The sequence below is a fragment of the Pseudorca crassidens genome, chromosome 3 (assembly GCF_039906515.1).
Source record: "Pseudorca crassidens isolate mPseCra1 chromosome 3, mPseCra1.hap1, whole genome shotgun sequence".
Taxonomy (NCBI): domain Eukaryota; kingdom Metazoa; phylum Chordata; class Mammalia; order Artiodactyla; family Delphinidae; genus Pseudorca; species Pseudorca crassidens.
Window position 1 is genome coordinate 108,785,211 of NC_090298.1, and position 17,797 is coordinate 108,803,007.

A 17,797-nucleotide genomic window follows, 5' to 3' on the forward strand; every position below is an offset into this window, starting at 1 on the left:
ATGTTAGTTTCATAGGAAGTTAAGCAAACAAAAAGCAATTCAACACAAACATAGTACAAGAAAAATTAATTGTAGAACATTGCTTGGCTTGATTGTGAACAATATTTACAAAAAGTTAATATAAGCATTTGATTTTTCTCTATTTTATGTATTAAGTGTTCGGGGGAATTACATAACTTTTTTTGAAACACAAAGGTATTTATTTTAGAATAACTGTATATATGGTGGTGTAAAGGAAAGACAGTGGACAAGGGAGACTCCCAGACCTGCTTTAGTTAGCTGTGGGATCTTGGCAAGTAATATGCTTTCCCTAGGTACATTAGTGTCCTGTGGCTGTCAGTGACAGATTATCCAAGTTTAGTGGCTTAAACAACACAAATTTATTGTCTTTAGTTCCAGAGGTGAGAAGTCCAATTTAGGTCTCACTGCAATAATATCAGTGGTAGACCATTGTATTATACCACATTTTCTATGTTCAGTATACAGTGATTTCCTGAAGTTAGCTCTACTATACACACACATATGCATGTATATACAGGGTACAGAAACAATCTCAAGTGGCCCTGTGGTAGCAGAAATCTCTAGTGTAAAGGGTTTAACATGCAAAAGCATTGAAAAATATATCATTAGTACTTAGAGAAGCTATTTCAGGTTGTTAGTTTTAAGCCTATTTTGTATTTCAGTTTTCATACTTGCAATGTGTGACTTAAACAAGATACTAACCTTAAATAGAAAGAGAAAAGGGAATCCCTATGTTCGCTTCAGGTTTCTCACTGAGAGAGGAGAACGTCTAGTTCCTTCAGTTTTGCATTTAGCAATTTTGCCCTTGAAAAGATCACTATAAACTTGCTTAGAGATTCCTTATAAAAAACAAATGTTGGGGCCTCCTGTGAACTTCTCATCTGTTACCAACTTTGAAACTTATACTAAGTGGGAAAAGGCTACTTACCTACTAAACTCTAAAGGGCAAAGTAAAGACAGTACTGCACTTAGGATTGAATTTTAAGTGTGTTACCAGCAACCCACCTATTTATAAATATTTCCAGTATGAAATGCCTTGCCTTTCTGTACTTTGACTTAGATCGAAGTCCCTGCTTGTAACTCTACTTGGGTGTTTGGATTTCTCTGTGGTGATGTGGCTCTCGTCTTTTATAGAATTGCCTCCTTATATAAGCCTTTTAACCTGAGGGCCACTGCTGGCATTCCAGTGAGTGCACCACACTCTAGAAACCAGAGAAGTAGAATTATCACTTATTGTTCCCAGAGTGTATCTTCATACAGTACAAGTTGGCATACTGAAAACGTTTATTATTTTCTGAAGTTTGACCTAAATATGAGAATTTGGAATCCAAAGTAAGCTACTCAGTTATTGAAGGGCAGATTTTTTTTTCTTAATCTTTGCAGTCTACTCCTTGTTTCTCTTCCATTTGTCTTACTAATCAAAGATTAATATTAATCTTGACATATTAATCATCGATTTTTAGTTAAGATCTTAGAAACCAGACTGCCATAGGTCGTATTATCAGCTTATATTACTACCCATGGGAAAGCTGGATCTGGCTTCTTAAACATCTGTATCCAGGACCTGGGACACTGTTAAGATTCTCAACTCTGTCTCTTTCTTGATTCTTTGCACTTTCTGACTAGAGGTGGGTGTTTTTTCCATGATTGACCTCAGCTCCAGGTTCATCATCTCAGTTTAACCACCATGAGGAAGAAAGGACATCTCCCTTAGTCCTTCCCAGGGAAGGATTCTGGACCCAGTTTGTGTCATGTGCACACCCCGTGGTCAGGGTTGTCGACTACTGTGGTTGGCAACCTATCAAAATCATATGGTTGGGGTCAGGAAGCGATGATTTCCCAAAAGGAAAGGAAGTGGGTTGCTACTTCTAGAACAAAGTATGTAGAAAGAAGTGGTGTATGTCCACAATAAAGATTTATGCCTATTTATACAAAAGGATAGAAATAAAATGTCACTTAGCCTGAATATCTATTAACTACTCTGGTAAAAATGTTATATAAAGCTGCTTCAAATCCTTTAAGAACAATTTAAAAAGATTACTTGTTGTCGGTCTAGAATATCCTAAGCTACTGTTTAGGTGTTAAAAAAAAAAAGTTAATCCAAATCAGTAAAAATAAATTGAAAACTAAGGATATGTGAATTACACAAACAGCTTTACCTTTTGGGAAATGATAAGTTTTGAATGTCAGAAACTTGAATCTCTTTAGCAAATGCTGAAGTAAGCATTGATAGAATAACCAAAGTGAAAAAAATGAAAGGAGGGTAAAGACTTAATGCTAGTTATATACACCTTTAGCAGAATTCCGGTGAAGCTAGAGTCTATAAGCAGTTAGCTTCAGTTATCTTTTGACTTGTGCCATAGTAAGTAAACTTTGTATAAAGATAGCAAAAGGTAGAGGCCTCTGTATTATGCAGTTTATTCATATGGTTTTCATCCTACCCCCAAATTATAAGTGCTATGTATCATTTTGAGCACTGTATCATAACTCATTAAATATTAACAGGTCATAAAATCCTCTGAATCATTTTTGTATAAAGTCATGGTAATATCTTTTTCCCACAGTTACCTTATTATGTGTAATGTTTTTTTTTTAAGTTTTGTTGCTCTATTAATGTTTTGCTTACTATTTGTAGAGTATAAGATAATGTAATTTATATAATATTACCTCCAAAGTTGGTCAGACTCAGCAGTAAAGGAGTTCATGGACACAGATAGGAGATAGTGAATTTAGTAGCTCAAATCATCACTGATAATCTGTAAATAGATATATGACCTCTTTGTAATCATCCTGGTATGCTTAGGATTTATCCAATCATTATTGGAATAAAACCATGACTCACACTTGTGATTTGTTATATTGAATAGAAATCTTCGTAGAGCCCAGAGGTAAGGAATGAAAATGGTGAGAAGTAGATCATATGAGGGAATGGTGGACCTGAAATTTATTTCACTACCTCCATTCTATAAGTAGGAGTAGGTTTTCCCTCCCACCTCAGTTTTATTGAGATATAATTAACATATAGCATTGTGTTAGTTTAAGGAGTACAACATAATGATCTGATAAATGAATATACTGTGAAATGCTTACCACAGTAAGTTAGTTAACTTATCACCTCATATGGTTAAACAATATTTTTCTTCTCATGACAACTTTTAAGATTTACTCTTGGCAATAATCAAATATACACGACAGTATTGCTAACTGTAGTCACCGTGCTGTACCTTATATCCCCAGAACTTACTTATCTTATAATTGGAAGTATGTACCTTTTGATCCCCTTTACCCATTTCTACCACCTCCACCCCCTATGCCTCACCCCCTGCCTCTGGCTGCCACTAGTCTGTTCTCTGTTTCTGTGAGTTAGGTTTTTTCAGATTTCAGATAAAAGTGAGATGGTATAGTATTTATTTTTTCTTTCTAACTTATTTCACTTAGCATAATGCCCTCCACGTTCATCAGTGTTGTCACGGATGGCAGTATTTCCATCTTTTTTTTATGGCTGAATAAAATTCCACTGTGTATATATAGATACACACATATCTATCCGTATATGCATATATCTGTCTATATATACTTATGTGGACACACACATCACATTTTCATTATTCAGCCATTGATGGACACTTAGGTGGTTTCCATGTCTTGGCTATCGTAAATGTGCTGCAAGAACAGGAAGATGCATGTTTCTCTGAGATAGCAATTTCATTTCCTTCGACTGTATACCCAGAAGAGGAATTGCTAGATCATATGGTAGTTCTGTTTTTAATTTTTTGAGGGACCTCTGTACTGTTTTTCATAACAACTGCACCAATTTATATTCCCACCAGCAGTGCACAAGGGTTTCCTTTTCTCCACAATTCTCACCAACATTTGCTATCTTTTGTCTTTTTGATAATAGCCATTCTAACAGGTCTGAGGTGGTATCTCATTTTGGTTTTGTTTTACATTTCTCTGCTAATTAGTGATATCGAGTATCTTTTCATGTACTTGTTGGTCATCCGTATGTCATCTTTGGGAAAATATTCAGTTGTGCCCATTTTTAACTGGGTTGGTTTTGTTTTTGCTTTTAACTACTGAGTTGTATAAGTTCTTTATATATTTTGGACATTAACTCCTTATCACATATATTATTTGCAAATATTTTCTCCCATTCTGTAGCTGTAGGTTGCCTTTTCACTGCATTAGTTTTCTTTGCTGTGCAAAAAATGTTAATTTCATGTAGTCCAACTTACTGATTTTTGCTTTGCCTTTGCTTTTGATATCAAATCCAAAAAATCATTGCGAAGAGTGATATCAAGGAGCTTATCCCTGTGTTTTCTTCTAGAGTTTTATGGCTTCAAGTCTTGCATTCAAGTCTTTAATCCATTTTGAATTGATTTTGGGGTATGGTGTAAGATTTTGGTCCAGTTGCATTCTTTTGCATGTGGCTATTCAGTTTTCCCAACACCATTTATTGAAGAGACTATCTTTTCCATTGTTCCGTTCCACCATTCAGTTTCATTCTTGAATTTCAATTTGCTTATTAGTTCTAACAGTTTTTTGGTGGAGTCTTTAGGATTTTCTATATGTAGTATCATGTCATCTGCAAATAAAGACCATTTTACTTTTTCCTTTCCAGTTTGGATGCCCTTTTTTTTTTTTTTTTTCTTGCCTGATTGCTCTGTCTAGAATTTTCAATATATGGAAAAAAAGTGGTGAGAGTGCCCATGTTTGTCTTGTTTCTGATCTTAGAGGAAAAGCTTTCAGCTTATCACCATTGAGTTCATGTTAGCTGTGGACTTGTTATATACAGGCATACCTTGGAGATATTGTGGATCAAGTTACAGACCACCACACTAAAGCAAATATTGCAGTAGAGAGTCAAGTGAATTTTATGGTTTCCCAATATATATAAAAGTTATATTAATATTATACTGTAGTCCGTTAAGTGTGCGATAGCATTATTTCTAAGGAAAAATACGTATCTTAATTAAAAAATGATTTACTGATAAAAAATGCTAACCATCATTTGAGCCTTCAGCAAGTCATGATGTTTTTGCAATAGTCATATCAAAGATCACCATAACAAGTATGATAATAGTGAAAAAAATGAAATATTGTGAGAATTACCAAAATATGATACAGAAACACAAAGTGAGCAAATATTGTTGGCAAAATGGTGCCAATGGATTTGCTCAATGCACAGTTGCCACAAACCTTCAATTTGTAAAAAAACGCAGTATCTGGGGTACAATAAAGCAAAGTGCAATGAAATGAGACATATCTGTGCAGTCTTTTTTATGTTGAGGTATGATCTCCCTATACCCACTTTATTGAGGATGTTGAATTTTGCCAAATGCTTTTTCTGCTTCTTTGAGATCATGTGACTTTTATCCTTCATTTTGTTAATGTGGTATACCATCCTTCTATCTCTGTAATAAATCCCACTTGATCATGGTGTATGATCCTTTCATTGTGCTGTTGAATTCAATTTCTTTAGATTTTCTTGAGAATTTTTGCATCTTTGTTCATCAGGATTATTGGCCTGTAATTTCTTTACTGACCTTGTATGGTTCTGGTATCAGGGTTATGCTGGCCTTGTAAAATGAATTTGGAAGTGTAGTCTTTGATTGTTTTGGAAGAATGTGAGAAGGATTGGTATTGATTCTTCTTAAATGTTTGGTAGAATTCACCAGTGAAGCCATGTGGTCCTATAGTTTGTTGAGAGGTTTTTGATCACTGATTCAGTCTCCTTACTTGTTATTGGTCTGTTTAGATTTTCTGTTTCTTCATGGTTTAGTCTTGGTAGGTTTGTATGTTTCTAGGAAGTTATCTGTTTCTTCTAGGTTGTCCAGTTTTTTGGCACGTAACTGTTCATAGTAGTCTTTATGATTCTTTGTATTTCTGTAGTATCAGTTGTAATGTCTCCTCTTTTCTAATTTAATTTGAATTCTCTTTTTTTTGTAAGTCTAAAGGTTTTTCTATTTTATCTTTTAAAAAAGTAGTTCTCTGTTTTGTTAATCTTTTCTGTTGTCTTTTAGTTTGTTTTTCATTTATTTACACTTGGATCTTTGTTATTTTCTTCCTTCTACTAACTTTGGGTTTAGTTCGCTCTTTTTCTAATTCCTTGAGGTAAAAAGTTACATTATTTATTTGAGCTCTTTGTTGTTGTTAACATAGTTGGTTATTGCTATGAACTTCCCTGTTAGTACTGCCTTTGCTGCATCCCATAAGAATGGTATGTAATATATCTATTTTTACTTTTCTCAAAATGTTTTTTGATTTCCCTTGTAATTTCTTCTGTTACCTATTGGTTATTTAGTAGTATGTTTTTAAAGTGGGTTTTCCACTTTTTTTCTTGTAATTGATTTCTCATTTCATACTATTGTGGTCAGAAAAGATGCTTGATATGACCTCAGTCTTTTTAAATTTATTAAGACTTAAACTGTAGCTTAACATATGATCTGTCCTCCATTTTATTAAGGTCTATTTTTGGAGTTTTATTTTGTTCTTTTGTTTGGAACATGTTCCTCTGTTTCTTCATTTTCCTGGGCTCTCTGTGCTGGTTTCTGTGCATTATATAAAACAGCCACCTCTGCCAGGTGTGACATACTGGTCATGTGTAGGAGTTGAACCTTATCATTCAGCCTGGCCCAAGGTCTTGGTTGTCTCTCAAACCTTGTGATTGTCCAAAGCCACCTCTTTGTTATTGAGGGTGTGCCTAAACCTTTCAGTGTCCAAAGGGGGAGGATCTCAGTTAGTACCTAGATGCAGGCTGACTGGAAGTCAGACCCTCAGGCAGCATCTTTCAAACTATGCAAGTAGACCCCTTTCACGGAAATTCTGGGAGCTAGGTATTTATGTCTGTTCCCTCTGCACTGAGCCTTTGGGGGGATAGCTAGTTAAGAACTGGTTGATTATTTTTGTGCTGTGGGACCTGTGACCTGAAGCCCTGCTGGCCACCAAAGCCAGGCAATCAAAAAGTGTCACCCCTGGGAGGCAGCTGCAAAAGCAGTACTCTGGGTAACCTGGAATGGGCAAGAGGAAAAACGTGGAGATGGTGCCCAGTGGCCTCCTTTCTGGGCAGTATCTTAGTCTATCTCTGTGTGCTAAATTAGAAGCTTGACCCTCAGGTAGTAGCTTTTAAAATATGCAAATAGACCTCTTCCAGGGAAAGACTAGGGGAGATAGGCATGTCTGACTACTGTCTGTGCACCGAGCTCTGGGGTGATAGCTGGTTGAGAAGTATTTCTTTGTTTGCTACAGTGAATAGGCTCTTCTTTTTGATGAAAACTATTGATTAAAAAACATTCTTTGGTGGCTTGGTTGTTGAGTTGTTTGTTCTTAATGAGAAAAACCATTCAGCCTAATGGCTCTCTAAATAATTTAAAAACACACACAAAAATTGTAAAATATTATTCAGGGAGTTCAAGAGATTAACAAATGTGAATATAAGGTAGGAATGTGAGCAATAGTCAAGAGATTCCAAGTGAGAGTTTGCCAGAGTTTCTTGGATTTGAAGGGAATATTAAAACATCACACACTGCTTTTCAAGGTATTATCAAATGCGTTCCTGTATTTAAAGTGATTGGAAATATGCCTGGCATGTAGTAAGACTCTTAAGAATTACCCATTGTTTTAAAATATTTAGCTGTAAATCTTCAGCACCAGTGTTTCTAAACCATTGAGCTGGTGTCCTGTTAGCCATGAACGTTCCTGGACCTGCCCCAAACCTGGTGGATTTGAAATTCTGCAAGGTCAGCAGCCTGTGTTCTAACAAACCCCTGCAGTGATTCTGATATACAGTAAAGCTTGCTCTTGAGGTGTCACCCCGTATAAAAGCTAGAACAGCGATGACAGTAGAACTACTCTATGGTAGATAGCATTACTGTAAAGCAGAAAAGTAAAACAGGTAAGTAATTTTTTTTTTTGCAAAACTGTGAAATCCACTAGAATTGACATCATATATATATATATTTTTTCTTTTTTTTTTAAATCTTCATATGTAATAGGTCCTTGAGAAATATTTGGTCATAATATTGGATAAGACAAACAGTTTTTAGAGAACTGAGCTGACATTGTTTCTTTAAAATCCTTTTATTCATTCAGCAGCCATTAATTTTCCAATGTATCAGGCACAGCTGTGGTCATAGAAGAACTCTTAGCACGGTAGGAAAATCAAACTGTGGGCAGATAAATTATAATACAGTATTTTTAAGTATTATAATTGAAATAATGAGCCTTGTACTCTAAATACTTAAACCAAGGAATACCCAGCAGCCTCAACTCAGAAGGTTATGTTTGAGCTGAGTCTTAAGGGATGAATAGGCAGTGCCACGTGGGAATGGGTTTGGGTGAGGGCATTTCACGTAGTTTGTTGACATTGCAGCCGTAACTATTGCTTTCATTTTTGTGTAAGACTCACTAGGAAAATCCTTTTCCTTTACTATAAAAAAAAATCAAATCTATTTTTATGTTATTTTAGCTTTTGTTAGTCATTTTTTCCCCACTGTTGTATGAACTGGATGGATAATAGGATGCAGTTTGAAAGCAGCTCATGTATTTAGGGGAACACTGTCAGTAGAATAGTATAAAAAGTTACTGTTTTTTTAAGAAATGCCCAGTGCCTAGTTATACTCTCAATATTTCAAAAAGTTAGCTTATTTCAGAGGCTCCCAAACTTCTGTGTTTGTTGCCCTTAACACATCAGTAATTTTTTTCATGGTGTTCCCAGGCCAAGAGAAATGCTTTATGGATTTATTTATTAACTAGTTTGGTCTAAACAACTTAGTACTTATGTTCTAAAAACTGAGCCACCATTTGAAAAAATAATACACATATATAGAAAGAAAAACTAAATTTTTATTTCTTTCCCAAATAACCTTGATTACCTATGGGATATGTGTGCCTATTAGGCTTTACACAACTCCTCAAACTGTAGGATCAGACTGAACACCACCAGCCTCTTTTCCAGTTCTATACTGACTTTTGTACAATACTTGGGCTTTTTACACAGCAGGCACTGAAAAACTGTGCTTTGCAAAGATGTGTTGTTCAAAAGAGTGTGTTCTCTAAGATTGAAATTTTGAATTATCTTGAGTTAGTTCACACAGTATTGTACGTATGTTTGTTACCGACCAGGGTTCTTGGCCTTCTTAATCAATAGAAGTTGACCAGAAGCCAGACAAGAAATTCAGGCAAGGCTTTATTGGAACCCCTGCTATAGTGGGGAGGTGAGGGGGAACAAACAACAGTTACCCTTGCTTGCTCACTCCCTGAGGCAGGGCAAGCTTGTTCCTTATATGGGATGAAGGTAGGAGTCGGGCTGGAGGGCCGGCTTAGGTGGTTTTGCCCACCCCTTTGTGGTGGTGTGTACAGGGGGCATGTGCAGTGCCCTGCTTTTGCTCCTGACCCCCTGCTTTTTTATAAATTAATTAACTTATGTATGTATGTGTGGCTGCATTGGGTCTGTGTTTCTGCACACGGTCTTTCTCTAGTTGTGGCGAGTGGGGGCTACTATTCACTGCAGTGCGTGGGCTTCTCATCGTGGTGGCCTCTCCCGTTGCAGAGCATGGGCTCCAGGCGAGTGGGCCTCAGCAGTCGTGGCTCATGGGCTCTAGAGCGCAGGCTCAGGAATTGTGGCGCACGGGCTTAGTTGCTCCGTGGCATGTGGGATCTTCCTGGACCAGGGATCAAACCTGTGTCCCCTGCATTGGCAGGCTGTGCTACCAGGGAAGTCCTGACCCCCTGCTTTTGCTCTGGGCTCTTCGAAAGTGGTGGCATTTGGGTGTTTTGGTCTCTTTTTATCTTCTGTTCGGAATTTGCCCCAACTGGGCATGCAGGCAGTTATTTTTAGTCCCCTACAGTTTCTTTGTATTCTGTTGCTCGAGGAGAGGTGTGTCCAGGTGCAAGCACTGCAGCAAAGGGGCCCAGGTCCCAGGCTGCTTCATGTTGAGTATCATTGTGTTTCCCTCAAATTGAAAATACCACATGGGGTCCCTTGATGTTTGCCAGCTACTTGACACAGTCTGGGAATCATGGGTTTATTTGATATATTCATAGGTAGGGGATGTGGTTATACTCTCTCAGCTTTCTCTCTCCCGGTCGCAGAGTTAAGTCAGTAGTATATCACTCTCTTTCAACCTTTCAAATATTTAGTCCACATTGGCATAAGTGATTGCTATCTTGTAGCCCGAAAGCCCTAGCTTTTTTCCCCTGTTCCAGATGGCAGACCATTTTGTTCTTTATTTACATTTTATCTCCATTTCTAGAAGGACCTGAGGTTGTTCCACCTGTGCTTTTACCTTAGGCCTCCTGTTACCCTCTGGGATCTGGCCTTAAATTGCTCCTCAGTGGCATGTGTTTGCACACGAAGCTTCCCAGAGAAAGTCTTAGAGGAAGTTTCAACTTTTAAGTGATTGAGTAATCACTGTTTTCCTAGAAGCTATATTTGATCAATATTGTAGAAATGTGAGGGAGATGGAACATTTATATTGCTACAAAAAATGTTTAAAATGTTAAGCCTTAAAAACAATGTGATTGTAATGTTTATATATTCATAAATGCATTCATTTAAAAAACGTGTGTTGATGAATTGCTTTGTGCTCTGTATGGCGCTGGTCCTTGTGAGCTAACATTTTATATGCCCTCTCCATATAGGAGCACATGTGCCATCCAGTGGACAGTTTCAGTTTGGTGCGAGATGTAAATTTTACTTTGGTGGAGGTGAACACAAGGTTCTCTGGGAGCAGAGAGGAGGAGCATCTAACCTCAGAGCAGAGGGTATGAGGCCTGAGTTAGTCAAGGAGCAGTAGGAAGGATCCTTTCAGGTCAAGGGCAGAGAAGTGAGAGAGAGCGAGATCATAGCATATTTAGGGAATTTCAAGTAGCAGATGAAAGCTTAGAATGCAAGAAAGTATTAAAAGAGGAGGCTAGGGCTTCCCTGGTGGCGCAGTGGTTGAGAGTCCGGCTGCCGATGCAGGGGACACGGGTTTGTGCCCCGGTCCGGGAGGATCCCACATGCCGCGGAGCGGCTGGGCCCGTGAGCCATGGCCGCTGCGCCTGTGCGTCTGGAGCCTGTGCTCCGCAACGGGAGAGGCCACAACAGTGAGAGGCCTGCGTACCGCAAAAAAAAAAAAAAAAAAAAAAAAGAGGAGGCTAGAGAGAGAAACAGGATTTCATAGGCTTTGGGATTTTGAATTTAGCCTGCAAGTTTTGGAAAGCCATTGAGGGATTTTAAAGTGGTGAGCAGCATCAGTTTTGTACTTTAGAAAGGTCTATCTAAATCCAGCGCAAAGAATATTGGGAGGGGAAGGAATGTTGTAAAGTTTGAAGCAAATTAGTTTGGAGGCTACTATAGTGATGTAGGTGGAAGGCGGTATGGACTGCAGTAAGGCTGTGGCAGTGACATGGGGATGGAGAGAGTGAAAGGGTAGAATCCACAGGATGTGATGCTGATGTGATGTGATAGTATGAGGAAGGAGGAGGAGTGAGGGACAGTCTTCACACCTGGCTTGAAGTACTGGTGGAAGTGTTCACCAAAATGGGGCACGAAGAGAAAGAATAGATTACAGAAATAAGATTATATATGTTCAGTTGTGGACATAGGAAATTTGAGTATCCTCTCAACGTTCACATGGACATGTCCGGTAAGCACTTGGATGTGTAGCCTAATGCCCAGAAAAGAGAAAATAGACTTACTAGTCATCAGCATAGAGCTAATAAGGTGAAGACATGGGAGAGGAAAGAAAGGGGACCTAGGATGTATTGGAGAAGGCCACCATACACGATATACACAGAAGGAGAGGGATGGAGGTGGTAGCCAGATATGAGTGTGAAACCAGAGAAGAGGGGTCTTTTGGTAGAATAATCTCAGAATAATCTTTTCTGTAAATTTTACATTCCAGGTTTTTAAAATAAATATTTGCCAAGTAATTTTTATTTTCAAAGAAGGAACATGTGATGGGAGTGCATGAATGAAGCATATAATGAGCAGTGTTAAACTAAATGGATACTGTAGCTAGCCTTTTATTGATGAGGTAGCTCTGCAGTGTATTTCTGAAAAACTTCACATATATCTTCTATAGTTTGGGGAGGAAGACAGGAAGTGGGTAGAGAATTTCAGAATTGTAAAGCATCTGAAAGAATGAGGACAAGATTACGTTCTGATGGAAATCAGACATGAAAGTAAATGTTTATTCGTACTTGTGTCACAGCATTTTTACTAGTACACAGTGCATAAGTTTTTATGTAAAGTTGTAAGACTAGGAGGAAAATAAATGAATTAGCATATCTTTTAAAAAACTTATTTTTAAAAACTTATTAGGGAAAGAAGAGGACCCCCTTACACCTCGGCCCGCCACCTGCCCGTGTGTGTAGTCCCCAACTTCAGTAGTTATTGATGGGGGGACCATCTTGTTTCACCTGTTAACCCCCCTCCACTGGATAATTAAAAGCAAATTCTGGATATCACATTTCATTGAACAAGTTTTTAGTATGTAACTCTATGATTTAAACAGCTTCAGTGAGGCATAATTGACATACATTAAATGGGAAGAGACATTTTCCCTAATCCCCTTCACTGTAATACAACTACTCGTTTTTGTGTACCTCTAGTCTTTGGCCTTATGCAGAATAACAGTTAATATTTTAAGGATGGCAAGAATTATTCACATGGTCGAAAGTTTTAGTAAAGTTCCCTATAAGGAATCAAGAAGAATAAAGTATGTTTCCAGGAAAAACTGTGACTGGGCTACTGACAGCAGTTAATACATATCAGAGTGGAGTGCACCATTTCCTGTTTTTCTCTGCAGAGGCCTGACTCTGGAATTCCCCTTGTTTGCCCACGATTTAAATCTAGTCTGTACCCTGTGCTCTCAATATAGCACACCAGAAAAGTGGGCTGTTCTTTAAATGTCTACCTTGTGGCTGAAAAATATTATGTTTTTGTATCTTAAAATATTTAATTATACTTAGAATCCAGGTTTTTGATTAAGAAAGTTATAACAGAAGTCTAAAGAACACCTCAGCCTGTGTCTGGATCCTATCCCTCCTACCTTCTCTGGAAGGCTTGTAATATTGATAATCTTTATTTTTCTTTACCTTCTGTCTCTGTCTTTTCTGATTTGCCTCATCAGAAATTAAGCATAGTCAAGTCTTTGTCATATTTAAGGGAAAAAATTCAATCTGTCCTCATTACCTCTTCTCCCTTGAGCTACAGCTGTCTGTCTTCTCCTGTTCAGAGACCAGACTTTGTCCACTTGTCTGTGTTGGAGTTCTCCATTTCCCCGCCTCCTGGATGCCCCTCACTCCCCCGCTGATGTCTGGAGCTCCTGTCACTGTGCTGGCACAGCATCACCAAGGTGCTCACTTCATGTTGCTGAATCCTGGAAACGTGTTTCTCTTCACCTGACCTCCCACCAGCTTGCAGAGTATTGCCTAACCCCTCCTTCACACTTTGAAGAAGTCACATCTGACTTTCCTCCTAACTTTTAGGCTGTTCCTTTTTGGCCTCCTTTAATGGCTTATTTTCCTGACCAACCTTATATAGAGTTCCTCTGTGCACTTTTCTTCCTAGGAAGTCTCATTAACTTGGACAGCTTTATTCTGGTGACTCTCAATTTCCTATCTCTAGTTTAGCCCTTTTCAGAATCCTATATCTGTGTATTCAACTTGACCTCTTGATAACCTCACTTGAATGTCTCATAGATGTCTCAAATTCGGTGTGTCTTAAACAGAATCTTTCATCTTCTTCCTAAAGACTGACCCTCTTCCAGTATTATGTAATCCATTAAGTCGAGTACACTCTATTCAGATCTGAAATCTGTGCATCTTTCTTAACTGTTACGTCTCAATTCTCAAATCCAGTCAACAACCAGATGCTTTTGATTTTACCCACTGAACACAGCTTGAATCTGTACATGTTCCATTTATGCTGCTGTTAGTTGAATGCAAGTAATCTCCTTTCACCAACATTACTCTAATAATTTTTCTTTTGGACCCCTCCAACCTGCTTTCCATCTGTAGCTATTATGCCTTTTAAAACCATTTTGATCATGTTATCCCCCTGCTTTAAAAGTTGTGCTCCTTCTAGCCTTAAAGAAGGAAAGACAGAAAACTTCTACTTCTAACCCTACAATCCAGGTTAGAGTAGATGGCATGAAGAACCCTTTCAGTACTAAAGGAAAAGTCTCATTCCCAACTCAGTAAAGTTCAAGTTGAAAAGTAGTCATTATTTTCAGATTATAAATTAATTACCTAACATAATTGCTGTGACAGAAGGAAGTCGGTGTCTTCCTGTCCTTTGCTTTTCACTGTGAGAGTAGTCTCTTTTTTTTTTTTTTTTTTTTGCGGTACACAGGCCTCTCTCTGTTGTGGCCTCTCCCGTTGTGGAGCACAGGCTCCGGACACGCAGGCTCAGCGGCCATGGCTCACGGGCCCAGCCGCTCCGCGGCATGTGGGATCTTCCCGGACCGGGGCACGAACCCATGTCCCCTGCATCGGCAGGTGGACTCTCAACCACTGCGCCACCAGGGAAGCCCCAAGAGTAGTCTCTTTTGAACCAGTTTAGTTGTCTCCTTTTGAACATCCTCCCTCATTATTCAGAGTGTCATATTATGCTTATAAGTGTATATTAATATGCCTCTTTCAGAAGCATATCGACCTAGAAGCACATCCATTCATTAATCTTTCAAGAAACATTTCTGGGTGAGATGGCTGGTGGCCTGAGTGCTCCATGGTGACTCCTCTCTCCCAGCATCTTCTTGCAATAATTCGACTGTTAGAATAAATCCCTTATTGTGGATTCGTGGGCCAGGTGTAGCCATCTGCTCAGGCCCAGACACACCCTTCCAGAGGAAATGATGTGGATTCAGAACTGTTAGAAGTCCTATGTGTTCACAGGGCAAGGGACGATCTGGAAGAGATCTTATTCTCTGAAATAGGCCAGCCCATCACCTGCTTCAGCAGACCCTCTGGCTGAGCCAGGTGGCACCATCTGTACCTCGGGAGCTGTTGCCCCTGCAGGCTAGCCTCACAAGGCCTTCGGGGAAGTCTTCAGTCTGGCAGACGCCATGAGCCCATGGAACATAACCGCCATCCTTTGTCTTCATCTGTAGACGTCTAGCCTTTTCTGCTCAGTCTGGGGTGTGCCGAGACCCTGGAAGCCTCCTTCTCCTTCAGTACGTCAGGGGGCGTACTGTGGAAGAAACCCCAACAATTTGTCCTACTCAGGTATCAAGAAAACTCATGTCCTCTGCTGGTGAAGATGCACTTGGATGTGCTTTGAGAAACATAGTTTTCTAACAAGACAAATTTAATGATAATGTAACAGTATGTTACCAAGAAGAAAACAGACACAAAACTACTGTTAACATCGTCTTTTCCCTACCTCAATCCTAGAAAAGAGAAGGTAGCATTGCTTCTCAAGGCTCATTTAGGGATTTGTGCTGTATCATCTCAGAAGAGAATAGTATGAAGGGGAAGTATGTTGAATGGGGTGGGTAAAAATAGACAAACTTAGGAGTTTGTAGAAAAAAATGGGAAACAGGGTGGAAGAGACTATCCTGCATTGGCGGCACTTGGCCTCCCACATCAAAGGATGGCTGCGGGTGACAAGTCTGTGGTTAGGGGCAGGGAATCTGTGTGAGCCTCCTTAAGTAGCACCATGTAAGGAAAAGAGAGCAGGAAATTGGTGTGTTGTGCTAAGAAACAGAAAATTGAAGAGCATAGACAAGGGATCTAGACCCTTCCTTGGCTTACTGACACCATTTTAACCTGAAATTTTTATACAACCCTATGGGACACTGCCCCAGAGGACCGATTGAATTTCTTAACCCTTCAAAAAGGGGCTTGAAGTAACTAAATTTGGAGAAGTACAGGAATGAATATTTTACTCCCGGGTGTTATAGACTATAATTCATTCAGTCAGGCGTCTTTGATAGGAAAAAAGGAAAACATGTAATACAAATTCTCAAAGAGATTAAAAATATTGCGTAGCAAAGAGCTTCCAAAACATAATCATAATTGGAGAAAAATAATAATGTATCTACCACTGAAAAAAAATTACTGATCTAGAGCTGGGGTCAGCAAGCCAGAACTTATGGGCCATTATGTCACCTGCCACCCTTTTTTGTGCATAAATGTTTACTGGAACACAGCTATACTCATTTGTTCTCACATTGTCTGTGGCTGCTTACACACTGTGATGACAGAGTAGAGCCAGAGCTTTGACAGAGACTGTATGACCTGCAGGCTTAAAATATTTCCTCTCTGGGGCTTCCCTGGTGGCGCAGTGGTTGAGAATCTGCCTGCCAATGCAGGGGACACGGGTTCGAGCCCTGGTCTGGGAAGATCCCACATGCTGCGGAGCAACTGGACCCGTGAGCCACAATTACTGAGCCTGCGCGTCTGGAGCCTGTGCTCCGCAACAAGAGAGGCCGCGATAGTGAGAGGACCGTGCACTGCGATGAAGAATGGACCCCGCTTGCCACAACTGGTGAAGGCCCTCGCACAGAAACGAAGACCCAACGCAGCCATAAATAAATAAATTTAAATCATTAAAAAAAATTTTTTTTCTCTCTGGACTGTACGAAAACAGTTGTGGATTCCTAAAGAGGATCAAGTGGCATTATTTTCTAATGCAGTGAAACTATAAAGAGGAAACAAATAATGGAAGAAACTAGGAAGATTATACACACACACGTGCATACACACAGACACACACACGCTCTCCCTCCCTCCGTCCCTCCTCCCCCCGACCCCCCCTTAGACACACAAACACACATTCAGATGTCCACATAACAGAAGCTCTGGAAATAGCAAAAAAGAACACAAGGAGCAATATCAAAGAAATAATACAAGAAAACTTTACTAAGCTATAGGAAAACCCATGTTCAGATAGAGAGGGACTTCCATATGCCATACAGAACACTGGAAGGGAAAACCAGCAAACCTGGAGATAGTCCAGAGTCACTGTTCAACTCTGAGGATGAACATAACTTCAAGGGAAAACAACAGGCTTTTGGGATTCTAATCTGTGGCAATAAAAGCTAGAGGGCAGTAAAACAATACATACTAGCTTCTAAAATTAATGTATGAACTCTCCACTTCTGTGGCTTTGTAGAAAATTATGTTCTAATCCTGAGGAGCTGTCACCTGTGTCTGTCTATCTGGATAAGTTTTTAGGATTTATCAAGAGCATAGCAACATTTCAGTAGATGAAGACTTAAAATACTATGTTCAGAGGCAACCTAACCTAATCCAACAACTTTGTAACTTGCCTTAGTTTTGATGCAGATGGCATTTTCAGGAGACGTATTCTGTTGAAAGGGAAGAAAATGGGGATACACAGAGATGGTATTAGGACAGTAAGCCAGCTGTGCCCGTGGCCCCTCTCAGTTGATCACAGTATCTAAGGAGCCACGGAACACTCGGGTCTGATGATAACCTTCTTCTGTGGAAAAATCTCGGATGGTCAGTTTAACACAGCAGCAGGGTGGGGAAGTGTCTTGTGAGGCGGAGGGCACATTGGTAGAACAAGGATTGCAGCCTGTGGCTGAAGTTCCTGGGAAGCTGCTGGGAAGTGGGGTCAGAAATGAGGAAGAGGCAGTAAGCTGCAGCCTGGGTGGCTGCTTGGACAGGGTTTCGTTTGCAGCCAGAATAGGCCAGAAATCAGTGAATGGGCTAGAGCCAAACCTCCCCTGCACAGATAGCTGACAGATTCCTTCCGGGTGAAGGGTAGTTGGGTATAATCTCAGTAACAACCATCAAAGTAGCATCAGTCTGTTAATGATGC

General features: G+C 39.5%; 1 protein-coding gene across 8 annotated transcripts in view; it reads left to right on the forward strand.

The window, feature by feature from the left end:
* Positions 1-17,797, forward strand: part of CDC42SE2 (CDC42 small effector 2) — a 113,782-nt gene that overhangs the window by 74,150 nt on the left and 21,835 nt on the right. The gene's annotated exons all lie outside the window — the stretch shown is intronic.